Source organism: Schistocerca gregaria, chromosome 3, assembly GCF_023897955.1.
Source record: "Schistocerca gregaria isolate iqSchGreg1 chromosome 3, iqSchGreg1.2, whole genome shotgun sequence".
Lineage (NCBI taxonomy): Eukaryota > Metazoa > Arthropoda > Insecta > Orthoptera > Acrididae > Schistocerca > Schistocerca gregaria.
The window spans coordinates 948,475,336-948,500,029 of NC_064922.1; the positions used below are offsets into that span (position 1 = coordinate 948,475,336).

The 24,694-nt window shown below is 42.7% G+C and overlaps 13 non-coding genes across 13 annotated transcripts; 7 read left to right on the forward strand and 6 right to left on the reverse strand.

Moving 5' to 3' along the window:
• Window positions 1–15,831: 15,831 nt before the first annotated feature.
• Trnaq-uug (transfer RNA glutamine (anticodon UUG)) lies at window positions 15,832–15,903 on the forward strand. Its single transcript has one exon. It is a non-coding gene; the product is annotated as a tRNA-Gln (tRNA).
• Window positions 15,904–17,028: 1,125 nt separating this feature from the next.
• On the forward strand, window positions 17,029–17,100 carry Trnaq-uug (transfer RNA glutamine (anticodon UUG)). Its single transcript has one exon. It is a non-coding gene; the product is annotated as a tRNA-Gln (tRNA).
• Window positions 17,101–17,598: 498 nt separating this feature from the next.
• Trnap-ugg (transfer RNA proline (anticodon UGG)) lies at window positions 17,599–17,670 on the reverse strand. The gene has a single exon. It is a non-coding gene; the product is annotated as a tRNA-Pro (tRNA).
• A 555-nt stretch (window positions 17,671–18,225) lies between these two features.
• Window positions 18,226–18,297, forward strand: Trnaq-uug (transfer RNA glutamine (anticodon UUG)). The gene has a single exon. It is a non-coding gene; the product is annotated as a tRNA-Gln (tRNA).
• Window positions 18,298–18,795: 498 nt separating this feature from the next.
• On the reverse strand, window positions 18,796–18,867 carry Trnap-ugg (transfer RNA proline (anticodon UGG)). The gene has a single exon. It is a non-coding gene; the product is annotated as a tRNA-Pro (tRNA).
• A 1,124-nt stretch (window positions 18,868–19,991) lies between these two features.
• On the reverse strand, window positions 19,992–20,063 carry Trnap-ugg (transfer RNA proline (anticodon UGG)). Its single transcript has one exon. It is a non-coding gene; the product is annotated as a tRNA-Pro (tRNA).
• A 555-nt stretch (window positions 20,064–20,618) lies between these two features.
• Trnaq-uug (transfer RNA glutamine (anticodon UUG)) lies at window positions 20,619–20,690 on the forward strand. Its single transcript has one exon. It is a non-coding gene; the product is annotated as a tRNA-Gln (tRNA).
• A 498-nt stretch (window positions 20,691–21,188) lies between these two features.
• On the reverse strand, window positions 21,189–21,260 carry Trnap-ugg (transfer RNA proline (anticodon UGG)). The gene has a single exon. It is a non-coding gene; the product is annotated as a tRNA-Pro (tRNA).
• A 554-nt stretch (window positions 21,261–21,814) lies between these two features.
• Window positions 21,815–21,886, forward strand: Trnaq-uug (transfer RNA glutamine (anticodon UUG)). The gene has a single exon. It is a non-coding gene; the product is annotated as a tRNA-Gln (tRNA).
• Window positions 21,887–22,384: 498 nt separating this feature from the next.
• Trnap-ugg (transfer RNA proline (anticodon UGG)) lies at window positions 22,385–22,456 on the reverse strand. The gene has a single exon. It is a non-coding gene; the product is annotated as a tRNA-Pro (tRNA).
• Window positions 22,457–23,010: 554 nt separating this feature from the next.
• Window positions 23,011–23,082, forward strand: Trnaq-uug (transfer RNA glutamine (anticodon UUG)). The gene has a single exon. It is a non-coding gene; the product is annotated as a tRNA-Gln (tRNA).
• A 498-nt stretch (window positions 23,083–23,580) lies between these two features.
• Trnap-ugg (transfer RNA proline (anticodon UGG)) lies at window positions 23,581–23,652 on the reverse strand. Its single transcript has one exon. It is a non-coding gene; the product is annotated as a tRNA-Pro (tRNA).
• Window positions 23,653–24,207: 555 nt separating this feature from the next.
• Window positions 24,208–24,279, forward strand: Trnaq-uug (transfer RNA glutamine (anticodon UUG)). Its single transcript has one exon. It is a non-coding gene; the product is annotated as a tRNA-Gln (tRNA).
• The last annotated feature ends 415 nt before the right edge of the window (window positions 24,280–24,694 follow it).

The following is a 24,694-nucleotide window of genomic DNA, read 5'->3' on the forward strand; positions in this document are numbered from 1 at the left end:
TGGCGACTGGGTGGGGGGAAGGAGGAGGCTGGGGGTTGGGGGAGGGATAGTGTGGTGGGAGTGGCAGACAGTGAAGTGTTGCAGTTTAGATGGAGGGCAGGGGAGAAGGTGCGGAGGATGCAGGGGGTAAGTAACAGAAAGGAGAGAAATAAAATGAAATTAAAAGACTGTGTATGGTGGTGAAATGACGGCTGTGTAGTGCTGGAATGGGAACAGGGAGGGGGCTGGTTGGGTGAGGACAGTGACTAACAAATGTTGAGGCCAGGAGGGTTACTGGAATGTAGGATGTATTCCAGGGAAAGTTCCCACCTGCGCAATTCACGAAAGCTGGTGTTGGTGGGAAGGATCCATATGGCACAGGCCGTGAAGCAGTCATCGAGATGAAGGATATCAGCATGTTCAGCAACAGGGTGGTCCACTTGTTTTTTGGTCACAATTTGTCAGTGGCCATTCATGCGGACAGACAGTTTGTTGGTTGTCATGCCTACATAGAATGCAGCACAGTGGTTGCAGCTTAGCTTGTAAATCAAATGGCTGGTTTCACAGGTAGCCCTACCTTTGATGGGATAGGTGATGTTAGTGACCGGACTGGAGTAGGTGGTGGTAGGAGTATGTATAGGACAGGTCTTGCATCTAGGTGTATTACAGGGGTATGAGCCATGAGGTAAGGGATTGGGAGCAAGGGTTGTGTAAGGATGGACAAGTATATTGTGTGGATTCATTGGACGGCGGAATACCGCAGTAAGAGGGGTGGGAAGGATAGTGGGCAGGACATTTCTCATTTCAGGGCACGATGAGAGGTAATCAAAACCCTGGCGGAGAATGTAATTCAGTTTCTCCAGTTCCGGGCGATACTGAGTTATGAGGGGAATGCTCCACTGTGGCTGGACTGTGGGATTTCTGGAGGTGGTGGGAGACTGCAAAGATAAGGCATGGGAGATTTGTTTTTGTACAAGGATGGGTGGGTAATTATGGTCAGTGGAAGCTTCAGTGAGACCCTCAGTACATTTTGAGAGGGACTGCTCATCACTGCAGATGTGACGACTATGGTTGGCTAGGCTGTACGGAAGGGACTTCTTGGTATGGAATGAGTAGGAGCTGTCAAAGTGGAGGTATTGCTGGTGGTTAGTAGGTCAATGAACCATGGACCTTGCCATTGGTGGGGAGGCTTGCGTGCCTCAGTGATACAGATGGCCGTACCGTAGGTGCAACCGCAACGGAGGGGTATCTGTTGAGAGGCCAGACAGACGTGTGGTTCCTGAAGAGGGGCAGCAGCCTTTTCAGTAGATGCAGGGGCAACAGTCTGGATGATTGACTGATCTGGCCTTGTAACCCTAACCAAAACAGCCTTGCTGTGCTTGTACTGTGAACGGCTGAAAGCAAGGGGAAACTACAGCTGTAATTTTTCCCGAGGGCATGCAGCTTTACTGTATGGTTAAATGATGATGGCATCCTCTTGGGTACAATATTCCAGACGTAAAATAGTCCACCATTTGGATCTCCAGAGAAAGAAAACTGGCATTCTGCAGATCAGAGTGTAGAATGTCAGATCACTTAATTGGGCAGGTTGGTTAAAAACCCTAAACAGGGAAATAGGTAAGTTAAAGTTAGATATAGTGGGAATTAGTGAAGTTCAGTGGCAGGAGGTACAAGACTTTTGGTCAGGTGAATACAGGTTTATAATACAAAATCAAATAGGGGTAATGCAGGAGTAGGTTTAATAATGAAAAAAATAGGAGTGCAGGTAAGCTACTACAAACAGCATAGTGAACGCATTATTTTGGCCAAGATAGACACGAAGCCCACACCTACTACAATAGCACAAGTTTATGTGCTGACTAGCTGTGCAGATGATGAAGAAATTGATGAAATGTATGATGAGATAAAAGAAATTATTCAGGTAGTGAAGGGAGATGAAAATTTAATAGTCATGGGTGATTGGAATTCGAGAGTAGGAAAAGGGAGAGAAGGAAATGTAGTAGGTGAATATGGATTGGGGGAAAGAAATGAAACAGGAAGCCGTCTGGTAGAATTTTGCACAGAGCATAACTTAATCATAGCTAACACTTGGTTCAAGAATTATAAAAGAAGGTTGTACACATAGAAGAATCCTGGAAATACTAGAAGGTATCAGATAGATTATATAATGGTAAGACAGAGATTTAGGAACAAGGTATTAGTTATGAGCTGTAGATTAAAACTGAAGAAACTGCAAAAAGGTGGAAATTTAAGGAGATGGGCCCTGGATAAATTGACTAAACCAGAGGTTGTACAGAGTGTCAGGGAGAGCATAAGGGAACAATTGACAGGAATGGGGGAAAGAAATACAGTAGAAGAAGAATGGGGAGCTCTGAGGGATGAAGTAGTGAAGGCAGCAGAGGATCAAGTAGGTAAAAAGATGAGGGTTAGTAGAAATCCTTGGGTAACAAAAGAAATATTGAATTTAATTGATGAAAGGAGAAAATATAAAAATGCATTAAATGAAGCAGGCAAAAAGGGATACAAACGTCTCAAAAATGAGATCGACAGGAAGTGCAAAATGGCTAAGCAGGGATGGCTAGAGGACAAATGTAAGGATGTAGAGGCTTATCTCACTAGGGGTAAGATAGATACTGCCTACAGGAAAATTAAAGAGACCTTTGGAGATAAGAGAACCACTTGTATGAATATCAAGAGCCAAGATGGAAATCCAGTTCTAAGCAAAGAAGGGAAAGCCGAAAGGTGGAAGGTGTATATAGAGGGTCTATACAAGGGTGATGCACTTGAGGACAATATTCTGGAAATGGAAGAGAATGTAGATGAAGACGAAATGGGAGATACAATACTGCGTGAAGAGTATGACAGAGCACTGAAAGACCTGAGTTGAAACAAGGCCCCGGGAGTAGACATCATTCCATTAGAACTACTGACAGCCTTGGGAGAGCCAGTCCTGACAAAACTCTACCATCTGGTGAGCAAGATGTATGAGACAGGTGAAATACCCTCAGACTTCAAGAAGAATATAATAATTCCAATCCCAAAGAAAGCAGGTGTTGACAGATGTGAAAATTACCGAACAATCAGTTTAATAAGCCACAGCTGCAAAATACTGACACGAATTCTTTACAGATGAATGGAAAAAGTAGTAGAAGCCAACCTTGGGGAAGATCAATTTGGATTCCATAGAAATATTGGAACAGGTGAGGCAATACTGACCTTACAACTTATCTTAGAAGAAAAATTAAGGAAAGGCAAACCTACATTACTAGCGTTTGTAGATTTAGAGAAAGCTTTTAACAATGTTGATTGGAATACTCTCTTTCAAATTCTAAAGGTGGCAGGGGTAAAATACAGGGAGCGAAAGGCTATTTACAATTTGAACAGAAACCAGATGGCAACTATAAGAGTCGAGGGACATGAAAGGGAAGCAGCGGTTGGGAAGGGAGTGAGACAGGGTTGTAGCCTCTCCCCGATGTTATTCAATCTGTATATTGAGCAAGCAGTGAAGGAAACAAAAGAATAATTTGGAGTAAGTATTAAAATCCATGGATAAGAAATAAAACTTTGAGGTTCGCCGATGACATTGTAATTCTGTCAGAGACAGCAAAGGACTTGGAAGAGGAATTGAACAGAATGGACAGTGTCTTGAAAGGAGGGTATAGGATGAAGTTCAACAAAAGCAAAACAAGAATAATGGAATGTAGTCGAATTAAGTAAGGTGATGCTGAGGGAATTAGATTAGGAAATGTGACACTTAAAGTAGTAAAGGAATTTTGCTATTTGGGGAGCAAAGTAACTGATGATGGTTGAAGTAGAGAGGATATAAAATAAAGACTGCCAACGGCAAGGAAAGCATTTCTGAAGAAGAGAAATTTGTTAACATCGAGTATAGATTTAAGTGTCAGGAAGTCGTTTCTGGAGTGTAGCCATGTATGGAAGTGAAACATGGACAATAAATAGTTTGGACAAGAAGAGGATAGAAGCTTTCGAAATGTGGTACTACAGAAGAATGTTGAAGATTAGATGGGTAGATCACACAGCTAAGAAGGAGGTACTGAATAGGATTGGGAAGAAGAGAAGTTTGTGGCACAACTTGACTAGAAGAAGGGATCAGTTGGTAGGACATGTCCTGAGGCATCAAGGGATCACAAATTTAGTATTGGAGGGCAGTGTGGAGGGTAAAAATCGTAGAGGGAGACCAAGAGATGAATACACTAAGCAGATTCAGAAGGATGTAGTTTGCAGCAGGTACTGGGAGATGATGGAGCTTGCACAGGATAGATTAGCACGGAGAGCTGCATCAAACCAGTCTCAGGATTGAAGACCACAATAACAACAACAACATGATTCAGGGCACTATTCACTGCATATAATACATGTATCCAGTAACTGAACTTACTGCTAGGAGAATTTTTATACTCATCTACTGTGATGGCTAACAGCACTAGCCTTACCACACAGATTGGACAGTTACCTACCACCCCCCTCCCCCCCCCCCCCCTCCCTGTAACTTCTCCCCTGCCCTCTAACTAAACTGCAACACTTCACTGTCCGCCACTCCCACCACACTACACACTAACCCCCCCCCCCCCCCTTCCCCAGCCTCCTCCTTACCCCCACCCAGTCGCCACTTCCAGCATACACTGGTGCTGCTGTTTGCAGTCTGGTTCCAATTCTCTGAGACTGCAGACATGTGTGCAAGTTGCGTTTGAGTGACTGAGTGAGAGTGTGTGTGTGTGTGTGTGTGTGTGTGTGTGTGTGTGTGTGTGTGTGTGTGTGTGTCTACTGCAGACAAAGGAATTAATGGCCGAAAGCTATAATTGCGTGAATCTTTTTGATGTGCCTATCGCAACTCAGCATCTCTGCTATATGGTCAGTAGCAACTTTCCTTCTCTGGTATTGTTACATTCCATCCTGAATTTTCCGTTGCTTGATTTTTACTTTAAAATAATACTTTTTTAAAAAATATATTGAAGAAAGTTATACAACATTTAAACTATGCAGTTTGAAATGTAGACTGTTCAGATAGAGAGCTATTTTTTTAAGACACGAAGTTTCCTATAACGACTATGTGCTTGTGAATGTGTCATATCTTCATAATAAGGATAATGATACACATGAGTATGAAGTGCAAGAAGAGGGAAATCTGAAACTCACAATGAAAGCACTGGGTGATGCAGGCGCAAGGATGTATAATAAGCTGCCTGCCAAATAGAGGAATTAAGCTCCATAAAATATCTTTATTTCACATAAAAATTACATTAAGTATGAGAGAATTTTTATAATATAGGCCCTAAGTAAACTGACTTAAAAAAGGACTGTGATTAAAAACGTGTCCTCATGTTATTTATTGCACCAATAAAATATGGAATCAACAAAGACACAAGGAAATTAAATGAAAAATTCTTGAAGACACATTAAAGTTTCAATTTCAGACTCTTTCAGAGTTAAAAAAAGAAATTTAATGAGTTAATGATCTCTCACTGATTTCCTTCCATTTGGTGTAGGATAAATCTATAGAGGAATGGTGAAAAAACCTCAAGTGAGAACATCAAAGGAAATTATTTGGACAAGATAAAAAAGATTTCAAGTGAAATCCCTCATTTTCACTAATGTTACTGCTGTAATTTCTCTAGTAATCCTGCCAGACATGTCAATGAATGCTGCTGCGTTATTGATTCGTCTTGTTACATCTGTGTTGGGTAGGGTCACTGTGAATGGTGACCAGCACACAGCATCTCCAACCTGGCAGTCGCAGGGCCCCATCATTCTCTCCAATTTAAGGCCAACTGACTGCAACGCTGGTCTCATTTCTGTTTGATAACTAATGTGTACCTCCCCATGGGTAACTGTAGTACTGATGATGACTCCATATTATATTGGCTGTACCTGGATATTCTTCAGTTGACTAATTTCTTTGTGATGGTTGGGCCTGTTTGGGATTTTTCTAATGGTGTCCACCTTCTGCTATGAAGTTCTACCTCAGCAGGCTGCAATCCAGTTCAGCCTAGCAATATATTTCACCTTCACTTATTGTATTTTGTTTTCATTTGTAGTCCTGCATAATTCACTGGGTCAGTAATGCTTATGAACTATGGATAGTTTATTCTGTGTTTCAATGTACTCAATGAAGTGTTCATAAAAGCTTTTTGTGTGAACCTGGGGACTACAAAAATTTTCAAAGAGAAAATACGTTAAATTTACACACAAAAGAAAAGAGCATAATGACACAGTATGTAAATATATCAAGATAACAGAAACTTAAGTAGTTGGGGATATGGACTCACTCAAATGGGCTGCATAACATGGCGAACAAAAATTAAACAAATATAATTTTCATGCAAACAGACACTAAAGCAGTGCAATAAAAAATTATATCTTCCTAATCAAAAATCAAATTACGTACTACAGTTAGCATTGCCACCTATCCAGTTTTCAGCAGGATTATCTCAGGATTTAAGGTACTGTTCTGGATCCCAGGTGAAGGGACTTGGGAAACACTTCTATCCCCCCCTTGCTCTGAATTTGTGAGTCGTGCAAATGGTGTGGGAATATCCTCCCCCACTCACTAGCCATAATTCAAAATACACATTTTCCTGTTAAATACGGATTATTACATAGTTAAGTCACCATTGCATTTCACACCAAGTTTGAGCAGTTTAGAATTAGCAAGGATCAGAGTTCAGAAAAGATGTGTTGTCCTTTTTCCAATGATGAAGACAGTGCATCAAGTTCAACTGATCTGAAAAATATAGTTAAAATCTATATGGATTTTAACAAAGACTGGATAGAAAACAATGAATTTTCCACATGGTTTATCAAAGAAAATGACTTCATGGCAAAGTGTACGATTTGCCCCACCACATTTTCGTTAAAATTTGAGCGAAGAAAAGCTGTAGTGGGTCATCAGAAGAAACAAAAACACATTCTGCCACAACAGCAGTATCATAAAAAATAACATAATTACAACCTTCTTTGTGAAGACCTGTATGTCTGGAGACGATGCTGTGATACATACTTAAGTTGCGTCTGTTTATCACAGCATATAGCATGGCCTTAGCTACAAGTCATTGCATTCCCAAATAAAATCCATTACTCCTTGTTTCCAGACAGTAATATTGCATGCAAAATTTCATGTGGAAGAACTAAGGCAATCTGACTATCTCAGAAAAATGTTCTTGGCCCACAGAGTCAAGATGTTGTAATAGGCAAGCTTCATAAAGGCTCTCATTTTTCTGTGTCCGCAGATGCTTCAAACCAATGATAAGAACTTTTCATCATGCAGTTCAGTATTTTGATGTTAAAACAAGGGATGTATCAGATTGCTAGGTTTTTTATGAAGACCCCAAATAAACCCACAAAGAGATTTTCCATGCAATAAAGAACATTACAGGATCTAATGGGACTCATCTGAATGCAGTAAGTTCATACATGCTGACAATGTGTCAGTGAACTGTGGTAAAAACAGTTTGGTTTTTGTCTTACTGAGAAATGAAAATCCATACATTTCGAGAGCTAACTGCACCTCCCATGTCATAAATAATAGACATACTGTACAACAGTGAACCATGACTTGCTTATCTACAAATTAAATGATTAATGGGAAATCTAATATAAAGATGTGAAACAAATACTAACAAAGAGATAGAGGGGCTGGCGAGTACTTACCTCAGCTCAGTACAGCTGATAGATACACAAAACAGAACAGAAAAGTTACGTATCCTAGCTTTCAGAGCTTTGTTCCTTTGTCAGGGAGGAGAGAGGGGAAAAAAGGGGAAGAAGGGAAAGTGGATTCTGTTACTCACAACTCAGGTTATGAAGCAATGGGGGGAAGGTAAACAGGGAGGGTAACAAATATGGAGGCATGGGTGTCAGAGGGAAGCCACAGATATTCTACTGTAAGTACTTTGCCAGCTTCAAACCAAAGAGGATGCATACAGAAGTAAAGAGGCATACAGTATAAAGATAAACACAACTATGTAGGATGAAAAGATGCGTGAATGGCTAAAGAGGAAAGGGAAAGAGGAGAAGACTAAGAGTAAATGGGAGTGAGGTTGGTTAATGTAGGTTCAGTCCAGGGGGGGGGGGGGGGGGGGGGGTCAGTCCAGGAGGATGATGGGATGAAAGGATGTGTTGGAGTGCAAGTTCCTATCACCACAGTTCCGAGGGACTGGTGTTGGGTAGGAGAAGCCAAATGGCATGTACGATGTAGCAGGTTCATAGGTCCCTAGAATTATGCTGGAGGGTATGCTCTGCTACTGGGTATTTTACATCTCCCAGGCGGACAGTTCGTCTGTGCCTGTTCATGCGCTCAGACAGGTTAGTTGTCGTCATACCAATATAAAAGACTGAGCAATGCATGCATGTCAGCTGATAAATGACATGTGTTGCTTCACATGTGGCCCTGCCTTGAATTGTGTATGTTTTACCAGTAGCGGTGCAGGAGTAGATGGTTGGGTGATGCATGGGGCAGGTTTAGCAGTGGGGTCGGTTACAGAGGTAGGAACCGCTGGGTAGAGATGGTGGTATGGGAATATTGTAGGGTTTGACAAGGATGTTACAGAGGTTAGGGGGGGGGTGATGAAAGGAAATTCTGGGTGGTGTAGGGAGAATATTGTCAAGGGATGATGTCATTTCAGGGCTTGACTTGAGAAAGTAATATCCCGGAGCCATCCTGGTTCCCATGGTCGTTTCCCTGATTTGTTTGTTGGTCTGACCTTCAAAAGTGAAGTAATTATGGGTGAGGATGAAGTTGGTAAGTGTGATAAGGAACGAGGTTTTTGGAAGATCTTTAGGTGGGTGTTGGGAGATGTAGTGTTCAAGGGAAGAGAGACCATGGGTATGTGGGATGTTTGTGTAAAGGGATATAGCATCTACTGTGACAAGAAGGATTTCAGGTGGGAGGGGAGTGGGAATGGATTTGAGGAAGTAGTTAGTGTCTTTGATGTAGATGGAAGTCTGTGGGTGATAGTTGGAGGTGTTGGTCTACCAGAGCTGAGATAAGTTCAGTTGGGGCTTTGAAGCCTGCCACAATGGGATGGTCAGGATGGTTCTCTTTGTGGATTTTGGGTAATAGGTAGAAGGTAGGGGTACTTGGCTCAGGTGGAGTGAGTAGGTCTATGGAAGCTGTTGTGAGGCCCTGTGAGGGACCTTGAAGTTTTAGGATTTTCTGCAGCTCAGTCTGGATGGAGAGAATGGGATCCTGGGTAACAGCTTTGTAGGATGAGGTGTTGGAGAGTTGACGCAGTCCTTCTGCCACATACTCCACTTGGTCAAGTACCACAGTTGTGGAGCCTTTATTCGCCGGAAGGATGACAATAGAGTGGTCTGTTTTCAGCTCCTTAATGGCATGGTATTCAGATGGGATGATGTTGGGGGTTGTCGGGATGTTCTTCAAGAAGGACTGGGAGGCAACACTGGATGTGAGGAATTCTTGAAATGTCTGCAAAGGATGGTTTTGGGGGAGGAGAGGAGGATCCCTTTGAGAAGGCAGTCGGAACTGTGCTAGACAGGGTTCAACACTGGGTCTAGTATTTGGGTGGTGAAGTGATATTTCTAGTTGAAGTTCCAGGTGAATGGGAGGAGATCTCTAATCAGGGCTGTGTGGTCGAATTTAGGAGTGGGGCTAAAGGTTAAGCCTGTTGATAGAACAGATGTCTCTGGAGGAGAAAAGGATCTGGATGAGATGTTTAGAATTGAATTGGGGTTGGTGATATGTGGCATTTGACTGTCGTTATAATTGAGATTTGGTCTGTGTGGGGTATGTGCTGGGATTGAGAGATTGAGTAGAGTGGCTAGGCTAGATTTGTTGGCTATGAGGGGGTCTTGTTGAAGGTGCTGTTGTGGTTGGTGTTTGTGAGCGGATAGGGAGAGGGACCCCACTTCTTAGGTGTTGTACTAGCACTGTGCATAGTTTTTCCATGTGGTGTGTGGTATGGAACTCAAGTTTAATGCTGGCTTCTATGATGATGTTCCTGAGTGTGTTCTCCAAGCAGGGGTTTGAGAGGTGGAGGACTTTGAAGAGAGATAGGAGCTGTTGGGTGTGGTGGTTACATGAAGTAGTGTAGAGATTCAGGGCAAATTGGGTAAGGGCTAAGGATTGTTCTGGAAGTCCAGGAGAGACTGGTGAAAGGAGGGATTGCACCCAGAGATGGGAACTTTTAAGGTAAGTCCTTTAGAGAGTAAATGGAACTGAACCTAAGTTAACCAACCTCACTCTCATTTACTCTTCATTCTTCTCCTCTTTCCCTTTCCTCTTTAGCCATTCACGCATCTTTTCATCATACATAGTTGTGTTTATCTTTATACTGTATACCTGTTTACTTCTGTAAGCATCCTCTTTGGTTTGAAGCTCGCACAGTACTTACAGTAGAATATCTGTGGCTTCCCTCTGACACCCATGCCTCCATCTTTGCTACCCTCCCTGTTTACCTTTCCCTTTTGCTACATAACCTGGGTTCTGAGTAACTGAATCCACTTTCCCTTCTTCTTCTTTTTTCCCCTCTTTCCTCCCTGACGAAGAAAAAAACGTTCTGAAAGCTAGGATACATAAATTTTCTGTTCTGTTTTGTGTATCTATCGACTGTACTGAGCTGAGGTAAGTACTGACCAGCCTCTCTATCTCTTCATTACTATGTATCTACAAATTAGTCAAATATGGTATTAAGGACAATGCTCTAAATTGGCTAACATTATACGTACACAACAGAAAACAAAGGGTAGCTATCCCCTCAGATGCTCTGAATTATTATTCTAAATGGAGTATGGCATTACAAGGTGTGCCTCAAGGCTCTATTTTGGGTCCTAACCTGTTCCTATTCTACATAAATGACTTACCATAAATATAAATTCCCTGTCAATTCTGTCTGCAGATGACATTTCTTTTTTAATTTCTTTTTTAATTGATGATGACAATGCAGAAAAAATTCCAAACTTCATTGTAAGCACACTGGATAGCTTAGAAAACTGGTTCCAGTGAAATGGGTTGAACCTGAACTTTGCAAAAACCCTTATGGTACATTTCAAAACCAACAATAAACTTTGTGGAACTTAAAATTCAACTTAACAAACAACCTATGAAAGAAGTTGACATGGTCAAATTGCTGGTTCTAAATGCAGACGAGAACTTAAGCTGGAATACACATATTGACTTCCTATCAAATAAACTCAGCAGTTATGCATTTGCAATGCAAATAATAGCAAATTCCACTGACTTGAGTACACGAAAAATTGCTTGTCATAGTTATTTTGAATCTGTCATTAGGTATGGGAATATTTTCTGGGGAAATTCAAGTAGAGTATGTCAAATAGTGAAACTGCAAAAGAAAATTGTCCAATATATGTGAACTGCACAGCGAACAGAGTCTTGTTACCCATCATTTTGGAAGCTACAAATCCTAACAGTTCCCCCCCATATACATTTATGAAATTATAATCTTCCTACACTGCAGACAAAAACTATTTAAGGAGAATAATTTTTACTGTACATATCACACAAGAAACGAAAATAGTTTTATGCTACCCACACATCAGTTGAAATTGTATGCACGACACCACAGTGTAGGGGGGATGACAATATACAACAAGTTAATGGGCAAATGCATATTTAATATGAAGCCAGATATTTTAAAAATGAAGCTGAAGCAGATTCTGTGAGAGAAATGCTACTATTCAATAGATGAATTCGTTGAGGATGAAATGATAATTTGAGCAAAGGGTAATTAAGTGTTAGATTTTACTATGTGTACATATAACAAAACTGTATTATTATTATGATGCTCTTTGAGAACATCAGCTTTTCGTTGTTTATGGTGAAATTTTTACCACAATTTGACATGTTTCCTGTAATTGATTATGTATGATATGTTTGCAATTCACATGGTCTTAAAAGATTTCAATTTCAAACTTATTGTAGTAGCTGTAAATAGTCATGTAAAAAATCATTTCATTTCTAAATTTCAAATAAGAATGAAAAGGAGATTATGTCCTTTTTCATTCCTGTGTTAACACAATATTAAAACAAAATTACAATAGAATGGTGAAATTACTTATGATATTTGTAATAAATATTTAGCATTTTTTTTCATTCTGTTGCATCAAGAAGTTGTCCAGTCCAGGGTTTCTTGAAAGGTGGCATCCCTAAGAACAGTAGCAAAAGCAGAAATACCACATGGAATGACCATCCACTTACTTCAGTCAGCATATGAACTGATTCTAAAAAACAAGTAAGACAAAGAATGTAGGCTATCAAAATGTTAGGCTTTATGTGATCTTAGTGACCAAATTGTTAACAGAAATGCATTATTTAAAAATAAGCTAAAAAGTATTTTATCTGAGAAAATTTTTATTACCATAGGAATTTTTTTGATCATGTAGCCGCATCAATGCATTTTTTCTTTTCTTCCTGTTCTAGTTTATTGTCTGTTTAGCTCTATTTGATGATTGTATTTTTCACACAGTGGATCATTGTAGTGGGATTCATATGTAAAATCACTCCGTGTAATTGTAAATTACCCATGTGAGCAATTCAACATCTTTATCTAATAATAATTTTAATAGATCTATGGAAATTGTGTATAATGGATAATCCATAAAAACTTAACTTCTGTTTTCACACTGGCTCATAGCATACAAAGAAGAGAATGTAATAAATAAAATAATGTATGTAAGTTCTTCCTTGTTAAAGCTCCTACTGGAAATAGAAAGAATACACGGCAGTGTTATGCTCCCTTTAATAAAGAACATTGCTGCCAGCACATGAGAATACTATATACCCATTCCCCTCTTCACTGCACACTGCTACATCTGTGTGAAATGTTCTTTCAACAGCATGAATCTTATGAGAGGAGTGATGTACCACCAGATTACCACCATTTACTCCAGGTGATCTGTGCGTAATCCACCACTTTCATGGCACAAAATTATTCGTCTTCAGGTGTGATGTGGTATTCGCTGCAGCATTGGTGGCATAATAGAAGAAAATGCGTTCAGAACAGCATATTTGAGGTCCTCAGTCTTCTAATAATGATTCTGGGTGACTTACTACTTGAGGTGTCCCCGTAATGCATTATCACACAGTGTCAGAACTGGGACTTGGGGGGGGGGGGGGGGGGGGGCATTTCAGAGGCGCTGGTAATGTTGGTGAACCTGTTCTGATCCATCTGGCTCTGAACACATCAGTAAGATATTCCATTACATATATTGCAAAATATGCTGGTGCTCCATCTTGTTAGAGCCAGATATGACCAAGGAGTCCCAAACGCTTCAGTTCTGGTACAAACCAGTCATGTAGAATAGAGAGATACGTTCCTTGGTTCACTGGAATGGCAGCATGAGTTTGGGGATTTTTCAGAGAAATATGGATGAAAGACACACATTGCATCCCATACTATGACATAGGGGGATTCATTTCCAATTTCTCAAAGAAGTGTGGGTTCTCTTACTCCATAAATAAACATGTCTATCTTTTGCACTATGGTACATGGCACATTCGTCTGAGGACATAACTTTTCCATGTTTAGGAATTGTGTTGAACACCTCCAATGACCATGCTTAGGTGTCACGTCAATTCTCCAAGTCTTGATCACTCAGTCATTTCCAAACAAGGATATGAATGGTTTTAGGTTTAAGTCTGTTCACACATATCATCATAAAGTTGTTAATGGGATGCTCATTTCCCATGACTGCTTGTACAGCAACTCTTTCGACACACATTCCACTAATGCTACAACATCTGCTCATGTGTCTGCTCATCTTCTTGGTCTTCCAGAGCTTGGTCTGTCTTTTACAGAACCAGTTGCAAACAGCGTCTTCTCTCAATGTAATACTGTTGATTTCAGTGGTTATTAAAACTAATGGTGAAATTATTTTGAATCTCTCTGTGTTTTCTCAATGTGAAGTCGTTCATGAGCCAGATACTCATGGCAGTTTGTTGTTCCAGGGTATAACTACGTTTGTCTGCCATTCTTCGCACAAATCAGTATCACCTGCAATGAGAAAAAGCAATTAGCACATAGCTAGAGGGGGTAATGGGACTTCTTGTACAGCCTGTACAGCATGAATGCAATTTCAACTTTTATAATAATCATGCAGCTGGCTTGTGGGCATAGCAATTCTATTACTACTGGGATTATGAAAGCAGAAGGGTATTCAACAGCTCACTGGGGCCTTAAGAATTATTCTATCACAGGCAATTTGTTATGATGGGACGCAGTTTTACTAGCTTGAAAGTGTCTTAATAGAAGTACATCAAAAATAAAAAACATTAACAGATTCTATAAATTGTTACTTATGCTATATATGGTAACATGTTACTGCTGCTATTTTATATTACTTTGCTTCTGGCCTGAAGAAAACCCACAAAGCTCTGTCTGTTGGCTCTGGAGGTGCCAGTTTTTACACATGTATGTTGCAGTTAGTATTTCATTTCTGTAATATTCATGATAAAAATAAAGCATATAGATCTTCATATCAACCTATCTTAGACTTTACCAAGAAGTCATAGTTCATATGAAAATTATTTTTACATTTCATAGTGTACCCTAAATTCACTCTTGGTATTAACCACAAATATTATTAGAGTGTTAATGTAAAAGGCACATGAGAGTAAGAATCCCAAAGTCTCTGTTGACGATTTTTTTAAGATATTTGGTACACAGTCATATATAATACTCTTATGGCATCATTGTGTGTATTTGAGGGTGAATCAAATATAAACCAGGATTTTTGTTTTATGTACCTTTTTGTAAATGGAGAACTGTGTGACCTCTGTTGATTGTAGCTTTCATATCCAGTGATTGTTCTCCACAGCTGGTATGTTGGCATACCATTTCTTTAGTCACAATGACAGAGCAAGAGGTACTAACATCTGCAAACACATTATAATCAAGTTTCTCACAACACAGGGTGAAAAGCTGTCCAACATTTTTGAAAAGACTTGTGGTACAGTTCAGGGACAACACGCTGAGAAAGACTCAAGGGTACACATGGTACAAATGGTTTTTATGATGATGAGAAACAGCTGAGAATGCAGCTCACTGAAGTTGCTCAAGGACCAGTACTCTTAGCCAGCTTACTGAAGGCAATGAGTGAATAATACTGTATTTGTTGAAATTCCTACTGAGGTTGGCACGAGGTATGGTGGGCTCAGGCAATTATTACTGGCAACCATGGATTTTCAAAACTGTCCGCAAGGTGGGTGCTTTGTCTTTTCACCACAGAGCACAAATTTCTTCATCTGGAGGTGTGCAAATGGCTACTGACACACTACCAAACTGAGGGGAACTGGACTGTGATCTGTGATGAAACGTGGGTGCGTCATTAATCTCCATTGTTTTTCTCATAGATTTTCATCTACATGATACTTTGCAAGCCATCTAATGGTCTGTGGTGGAGGGTAATTTCAGTACAACTATCTGATCCCTCCAACCGTGTTCCACTCATGAATAGTGTGTGGGGAGAAAGATTGTCGGTATGCCTCTGTATTGGCTCCAATTTCTCTAATTTTCTCCATGCGGTCACTACGCGAGATGTATGTGGGGGGAAGTAATGTTTTGTCTGACTCCTCCAGAAAAGTGCTGCCTTGAAATTTCAATATTAAATCTCTCTGTGATACTTGTCTCTCTTGTAACATCTGCCAGTGGAGTTTGTTTAGCATCTGACCCTACGACATCACTTCATGTACGAATACTGGCAAGAATTCTCGCTACATTCAAAGTTGCTCCCTCCACTTTCAGCCTACTTGGTTGCTTCATTTGCCACGCAAACACTTCCTGAGGACGCTACATGTAATAAATCGCAGCTTACCGGTTTAACGACATGATGCTGCTCAATTTAATTCCGCTAGAGGCACCCGGTTCCATGGTGTAATGGTTAGCACTTTGGACTTTGAATCCAGCGATCCGAGTTCGAGTCTCGGTGGAACCTGATTCAGTGTTTTGCGATCGTTTCTAGAAACGTGTACGAGCTGGCAGTTGGAATTGTATATGCAAAATTTTAGCTAGGATCATGTAATGCAAATTGTTAATAGCAGTATACACGTGAATGGGGAACGCTCGAAATGCTTATGCTTTTGCTACTAGGATTAATAACGGAACGTAAGGGCTTCAACTGCGAGAAGACGACCTCAGCTGCTTCTCGCAGCATCTCTTAGTTTTGGGTGCTGCATGCACATGCATTTAACAAACGTGCATGCGATGTACTAGTTCCTGGGAAACGAATAGAATCGTTGTACGTGTCAGTCTTTAGATATAGATATAAGTAATCGAAGACGGCTTAATCCTGCTTCGTAGATTGCTTTCCACAAGACGCACTTGCCAGTATCATTGGCCGGTGGCCCGACATGCAGTTTGTCCTGTTGCATGGCTTACTTTCAGAGACTCGCTAGTTTATCGTAGTGCTTGGTTGTCGCGAAAGTGAAAAGTAGGGCCTGTCCGGCATTTGAATCCGGGACCTCCTGCACCCAAAGCAGGAATCATACCCCTAGATCAACAGGCCGCAAAAGTACGCAGCTGTGCACCCCGCCACCTACTGAGATCTTGCCGCACTTGCTATTGAAGCATCCAATCTGGACCATATTCTCAAAGAGGTTTCTTAACCCGACACCTACAACATGAGCTGTGCTGAGGACCAATGTAGTTGAAGGCTGAAAGAGCTGCTTGAGTTGTGAGACAGTATGTCGATCGTGTGAAGTGCAAATGTAATCGTGTCAAGCACCATCAGCCCACTACGTAGCGTTGTGTGACAGCACGTACTTTTCGACAGTACTCTGTGTCCATAGCTGTTTTCATAGCTAGGCTGCTTCCAGCACAAAGTATCCACCATACGAAAGTGGCTGTTCCGCGATTTTGATTACCTGACCCTTCGACATCACTTAATGTACGAATACTGGCAAGAATTCTCGCTACATTCGAAGTTGTTCCCTCCACTTTCAACCTACTTGGTTGCTTCATTTGCCACGCAAACACTTCCTGAGGACGCTACATGTAATAAATCGAAGCTTACCGGTTTAATGACATGATGCTGCTCAGTTTATGTCCGCTAGAGGCACACGGTTCCATTGTGTAATGGTTAGCACTCTGGACTTTGAATCCAGCGATCCGAGTTCGAGTCTCGGTGGAACCTGATTCAGTGTTCTGCGATCGTTTCTAGAAACGTGTACGAGCTGTACGTTGGTATTGTATATGGAAAATTTTAGCTAGGACCATGTAATGCATATTGTTAATAGCAGTATACACGTGAATGGGGAACGCTCGAAATGCTTATGCTTTTGCTACTAGGATTAATAACGGAACGTAAGGGGTTCAACTGCGAGAAGACGACCTCAGCTGCTTCTCCCAGCATCTCTCAGTTTTGGGTGCTGCATGCACATGCATTTAACAAACGTGCATGCGATGTACTAGTTCCTGGGAAACGAATAGAATCGTTGTACGTGTCAGTCTTTAGGTATAGATATAAGTAATCGAAGACGGCTTAATCCTGCTTCGTAGATTGCTTTCCACAAGACGCACTTACCAGTATCATTGGCCGGTGGCCCGGCATGCAGTTGGCCCCGTGTCATGGCTTACTGTCAGAGACTCGCTAGTTTATCGTAGTGCTTGGTTGTCGCGAAAGTGAAAAGTAGGGCCTGTCCGGCATTTGAACCCGGGACCTCCTGCACCCAAAGCAGGAATCATACCCCTAGACCAACAGGCCCCAAAAGTAAGCAGCTGTGCACCCCGCCACCTACTGAGATCTTGCCCCACTTGCTATTGAAGCATCCAATCTGTACCATATTCTCAAAGAGGTTTCTTAATCCGACACCTACAACATGAGCTGTGCTGAGGACCAATGTAGTTGAAGGCTGAAAGAGCTGCTTGAGTTGTGAGACAGTATGTCGATCGTGTGAAGTGCAAATGTAATCGTGTCAAGCACCATCAGCCCACTACGTAGCGTTGTGTGACAGCACGTACTTTTCGACAGTACTCTGTGTCCATAGCTGTTTTCATAGCTAGGCTGCTTCCAGCACAAAGTATCCACCATACGAAAGTGGCTGTTCCGCGATTTTGATTACCTGACCCTTCGACATCACTTAATGTACGAATACTGGCAAGAATTCTCGCTACATTCGAAGTTGTTCCCTCCACTTTCAACCTACTTGGTTGCTTCATTTGCCACGCAAACACTTCCTGAGGACGCTACATGTAATAAATCGCAGCTTACCGGTTTAATGACATAATGCTGCTCAGTTTATGTCCGCTAGAGGCACACGGTTCCATGGTGTAATGGTTAGCACTCTGGACTTTGAATCCAGCGATCCGAGTTCGAGTCTCGGTGGAACCTGATTCAGTGTTTTGCGATCGTTTCTAGAAACGTGTACGAGCTGGCAGTTGGAATTGTATATGCAAAATTTTAGCTAGGATCATGTAATGCAAATTGTTAAAAGCAGTATACACGTGAATAGGGAACGCTCCAAATGCTTATGCTTTTGCTACTAGGATTAATAACGGAACGTAAGGGGCTCAACTGCGAGAAGACGACCTCAGCTGCTTCTCCCAGCATCTCTCAGTTTTGGGTGCTGCATGCACATGCATTTAACAAACGTGCATGCGATGTACTAGTTCCTGGGAAACGAATAGAATCGTTGTACGTGTCAGTCTTTAGGTATAGATATAAGTAATCGAAGACGGCTTAATCCTGCTTCGTAGATTGCTTTCCACAAGACGCACTTGCCAGTATCATTGGCCGTTGGCCCGGCATGCAGTTGGCCCCGTTGCATGGCTTACTTTCAGAGACTCGCTAGTTTATCGTAGTGCTTGGTTGTCGCGAAAGTGAAAAGTAGGGCCTGTCCGGCATTTGAACCCGGGACCTCCTGCACCCAAAGCAGGAATCATACCCCTAGACCAACAGGCCCCAAAATTAAGCAGCTGTGCACCCCGCCACCTACTGAGATCTTGCCGCACTTGCTATTGAAGCATCCAATCTGGACCATATTCTCATACAGGTTTCTTAATCCGACACCTACAACATGAGCTGTGCTGAGGACCAATGTAGTTGAAGGCTGAAAGAGCTGCTTGAGTTGTGAGACAGTATGTCGATCGTGTGAAGTGCAAATGTAATCGTGTCAAGCACCATCAGCCCACTACGTAGCGTTGTGTGACAGCACGTACTTTTCGACAGTACTCTGTGTCCATAGCTGTTTTCATAGCTAGGCTGCTTCCAGCACAAAGCATCCACCATTCGAAAGTGGCTGTTCCGCGATTTTGGTTACCTGACCCTTCGACATCACTTAATGTACGAATACTGGCAAGAATTCTCGCTACATTCGAAGTTGTTCCCTCCACTTTCAACCTACTTGGTTGCTTCATTTGCCACGCAAACACTTCCTGAGGACGCTACATGTAATAAATCGCAGCTTACCGGTTTAATGACATGATGCTGCTCAGTTTAGGGCCGCTAGAGGCAAACGGTTCCATGGTGTAATGGTTAGCACTCTGGACTTGAATCCAGCGATCCGAGTTCGAGTCTCGGTGGAACCTGATTCAGTGTTTTGCGATCGTTTCTAGAAACGTGTACGAGCTGTACGTTGGTATTGTATATGCAAAATTTTAGCTAGGACCATGTAATGCAAATTGTTAATAGCAGTATACACGTGAATGGGGAACGCTCGAAATGCTTATGCTTTTGCTACTAGGATTAATAACGGAACGTAAGGGGTTCAACTGCGAGAAGACGACCTCAGCTGCTTCTCCCAGCATCTCTCCGTTTTGGGTGCTGCATGCACATGCATTTAACAAACGTGCATGCGATGTACTAGTTCCTGGGAAACGAATAGAATCGTTGTACGTGTCAGTCTTCAGGTATAGATATAAGTAATCGAAGACGGCTTAATCCTGCTTCGTAGATTGCTTTCCACAAGACGCACTTGCCAGTATCATTGGCCGGTGGCCCGACATGCAGTTGGCCCCGTTGCATGGCTTACTTTCAGAGACTCGCTAGTTTATCGTAGTGCTTGGTTGTCGCGAAAGTGAAAAGTAGGGCCTGTCCGGCATTTGAACCCGGGACCTCCTGCACCCAAAGCAGGAATCATACCCCTAGACCAACAGGCTGCAAAAATAAGCAACTGTGCACCCCGCCACCTACTGAGATCTTGCCGCACTTGCTATTGAAGCATCCAATCTGGACCATATTCTCAAAGAGGTTTCTTAATCCGACACCTACAACATGAGCTGTGCTGAGGACCAATGTAGTTGAAGGCTGAAAGAGCTGCTTGAGTTGTGAGACAGTATGTCGATCGTGTGAAGTGCAAATGTAATCGTGTCAAGCACCATCCGGCCACTACGTAGCGTTGTGTGACAGCACGTGCTTTTCGACAGTACTCTGTGTCCATAGCTGTTTTCATAGCTAGGCTGCTTCCAGCACAAAGTATCCACCATACGAAAGTGGCTGTTCCGCGATTTTGATTACCTGACCCTTCGACATCACTTAATGTACGAATACTGGCAAGAATTCTCGCTACATTCGAAGTTGTTCCCTCCACTTTCAACCTACTTGGTTGCTTCATTTGCCACGCAAACACTTCCTGAGGACGCTACATGTAATAAATCGAAGCTTACCGGTTTAATGACATGATGCTGCTCAGTTTATGTCCGCTAGAGGCACACGGTTCCATTGTGTAATGGTTAGCACTCTGGACTTTGAATCCAGCGATCCGAGTTCGAGTCTCGGTGGAACCTGATTCAGTGTTTTGCGATCGTTTCTAGAAACGTGTACGAGCTGGCAGTTGGAATTGTATATGCAAAATTTTAGCTAGGATCATGTAATGCAAATTGTTAATAGCACTGTACACGTGAATGGGGAACGCTCCAAATGCTTATGCTTTTGCTACTAGGATTAATAACGGAACGTAAGGGGTTCAACTGCGAGAAGACGACCTCAGCTGCTTCTCCCAGCATCTCTCCGTTTTGGGTGCTGCATGCACATGCATTTAACAAACGTGCATGCGATGTACTAGTTCCTGGGAAACGAATAGAATCGTTGTACGTGTCAGTCTTTAGGTATAGATATAAGTAATCGAAGACGGCTTAATCCTGCTTCGTAGATTGCTTTCCACAAGACGCACTTGGCAGTATCATTGGCCGGTGGCCCGACATGCAGTTTGCCCCGTTGCATGGCTTACTTTCAGAGACTCGCTGGTTTATCGTAGTGCTTGGTTGTCGCGAAAGTGAAAAGTAGGGCCTGTCCGGCATTTGAACCCGGGACCTCCTGCACCCAAAGCAGGAATCATACCCCTAGACCAACAGGCCGCAAAAGTACGCAGCTGTGCACCCCGCCACCTACTGAGATCTTGCCGCACTTGCTATTGAAGCATCCAATCTGGACCATATTCTCAAAGAGGTTTCTTAATCCGACACCTACAACATGAGCTGTGCTGAGGACCAATGTAGTTGAAGGCTGAAAGAGCTGCTTGAGTTGTGAGACAGTATGTCGATCGTGTGAAGTGCACATGTAATCGTGTCAAGCACCATCAGCCCACTACGTAGCGTTGTGTGACAGCACGTACTTTTCGACAGTACTCTGTGTCCATAGCTGTTTTCATAGCTAGGCTGCTTCCAGCACAAAGCATCCACCATACGAAAGTGGCTGTTCCGCGATTTTGATTACCTGACCCTTCGACATCACTTCATGTACGAATACTGGCAAGAATTCTCGCTACATTCGAAGTTGTTCCCTCCACTTTCAACCTACTTGGTTGCTTCATTTGCCACGCAAACACTTCCTGAGGACGCTACATGTAATAAATCGCAGCTCCCGGTTTAATGACATGATGCTGCTCAGTTTACGTCCGCTAGAGAAACACGGTTCCATGGTGTAATGGTTAGCACTCTGGACTTTGAATCCAGCGATCCGAGTTCGAGTCTCGGTGGAACCTGATTCAGTTTTTTGCGATCGTTTCTAGAAACGTGTACGAGCTGGCAGTTGGAATTGTATATGCAAAATTTTAGCTAGGATCATGTAATGCAAATTGTTAATAGCAGTCCACACGTGAATGGGGAACGCTCCAAATGCTTATGCTTTTGCTACTAGGATTAATAACGGAACGTAAGGGGTTCAACTGCGAGAAGACGACCTCAGCTGCTTCTCCCAGCATCTCTCCGTTTTGGGTGCTGCATGCACATGCATTTAACAAACGTGCATGCGATGTACTAGTTCCTGGGAAACGAAAAGGATCTTTGTACGTGTCAGTCTTTAGGTATAGATATAAGTAATCGAAGACGGCTTAATCCTGCTTCGTAGATTGCTTTCCACAAGACGCACTTGGCAGTATCATTGGCCGGTGGCCCGACATGCAGTTTGCCCCGTTGCATGGCTTACTTTCAGAGACTCGCTGGTTTATCGTAGTGCTTGGTTGTCGCGAAAGTGAAAAGTAGGGCCTGTCCGGCATTTGAACCCGGGACCTCCTGCACCCAAAGCAGGAATCATACCCCTAGACCAACAGGCCGCAAAAGTACGCAGCTGTGCACCCCGCCACCTACTGAGATCTTGCCGCACTTGCTATTGAAGCATCCAATCTGGACCATATTCTCAAAGAGGTTTCTTAATCCGACACCTACAACATGAGCTGTGCTGAGGACGAATGTAGTTGAAGGCTGAAAGAGCTGCTTGAGTTGTGAGACAGTATGTCGATCGTGTGAAGTGCACATGTAATCGTGTCAAGCACCATCAGCCCACTACGTAGCGTTGTGTGACAGCACGTACTTTTCGACAGTACTCTGTGTCCATAGCTGTTTTCATAGCTAGGCTGCTTCCAGCACAAAGCATCCACCATACGAAAGTGGCTGTTCCGCGATTTTGATTACCTGACCCTTCGACATCACTTAATGTACGAATACTGGCAAGAATTCTCGCTACATTCGAAGTTGTTCCCTCCACTTTCAACCTACTTGGTTGCTTCATTTGCCACGCAAACACTTCCTGAGGACGCTACATGTAATAAATCGCAGCTCCCGGTTTAATGACATGATGCTGCTCAGTTTAAGTCGACTAGAGGCACACAGTTTCATGGTGTAATGGTTAGCACTCTGGACTTTGAATCCAGCGATCCGAGTTCGAGTCTCGGTGGAACCTGTTTCAGTGTTTTGCGATCGTTTCTAGAAACGTGTACGAGCTGGCAGTTGGAATTGTATATGCAAAATTTTAGCTAGGATCATGTAATGCAAATTGTTAATAGCAGTCCACACGTGAATGGGGAACGCTCCAAATGCTTATGCTTTTGCTACTAGGATTAATAACGGAACGTAAGGGGTTCAACTGCGAGAAGACGACCTCAGCTGCTTCTCCCAGCATCTCTCCGTTTTGGGTGCTGCATGCACATGCATTTAACAAACGTGCATGCGATGTACTAGTTCCTGGGAAACGAATAGAATCGTTGTACGTGTCAGTCTTTAGGTATAGATATAAGTAATCGAAGACGGCTTAATCCTGCTTCATAGATTGCTTTCCACAAGACGCACTTGCCAGTATCATTGGCCGGTGGCCCGACATGCAGTTGGCCCCGTTGCATGGCTTACTTTCAGAGACTCGCTAGTTTATCGTAGTGCTTGGTTGTCGCGAAAGTGAAAAGTAGGGCCTGTCCGGCATTTGAACCCGGGACCTCCTGCACCCAAAGCAGGAATCATACCCCTAAACCAACAGGCCGCAAAAGTAAGCAGCTGTGCACTCCGCCACCTACTGAGATCTTGCCGCACTTGCTATTGAAGCATCCAATCTGGACCATATTCTCAAAGAGGTTTCTTAATCCGACACCTACAACATGAGCTGTGCTGAGGACCAATGTAGTTGAAGGCTGAAAGAGCTGCTTGAGTTGTGAGACAGTATGTCGATCGTGTGAAGTGCAAATGTAATCGTGTCAAGCACCATCCGCCCACTACGTAGCGTTGTGTGACAGCACGTGCTTTTCGACAGTACTCTGTGTCCATAGCTGTTTTCATAGCTAGGCTGCTTCCAGCACAAAGTATCCACCATACGAAAGTGGCTGTTCCGCGATTTTGATTACCTGACCCTTCGACATCACTTAATGTACGAATACTGGCAAGAATTCTCGCTACATTCGAAGTTGTTCCCTCCACTTTCAACCTACTTGGTTGCTTCATTTGCCACGCAAACACTTCCTGAGGACGCTACATGTAATAAATCGCAGCTTACCGGTTTAATGACATGATGCTGCTCAGTTTAAGTCCGCTAGAGGCGCACGGTTCCATGGTGTAATGGTTAGCACTCTGGACTTTGAATCCAGCGATCCGAGTTCGAGTCTCGGTGGAACCTGTTTCAGTGTTTTGCGATCGTTTCTAGAAACGTGTACGAGCTGGCAGTTGGAATTGTATATGCAAAATTTTAGCTAGGATCATGTAATGCAAATTGTTAATAGCAGTCCACACGTGAATGGGGAACGCTCCAAATGCTTATGCTTTTGCTACTAGGATTAATAACGGAACGTAAGGGGTTCAACTGCGAGAAGACGACCTCAGCTGCTTCTCCCAGCATCTCTCCGTTTTGGGTGCTGCATGCACATGCATTTAACAAACGTGCATGCGATGTACTAGTTCCTGGGAAACGAATAGAATCGTTGTACGTGTCAGTCTTTAGGTATAGATATAAGTAATCGAAGACGGCTTAATCCTGCTTCATAGATTGCTTTCCACAAGACGCACTTGCCAGTATCATTGGCCGGTGGCCCGAC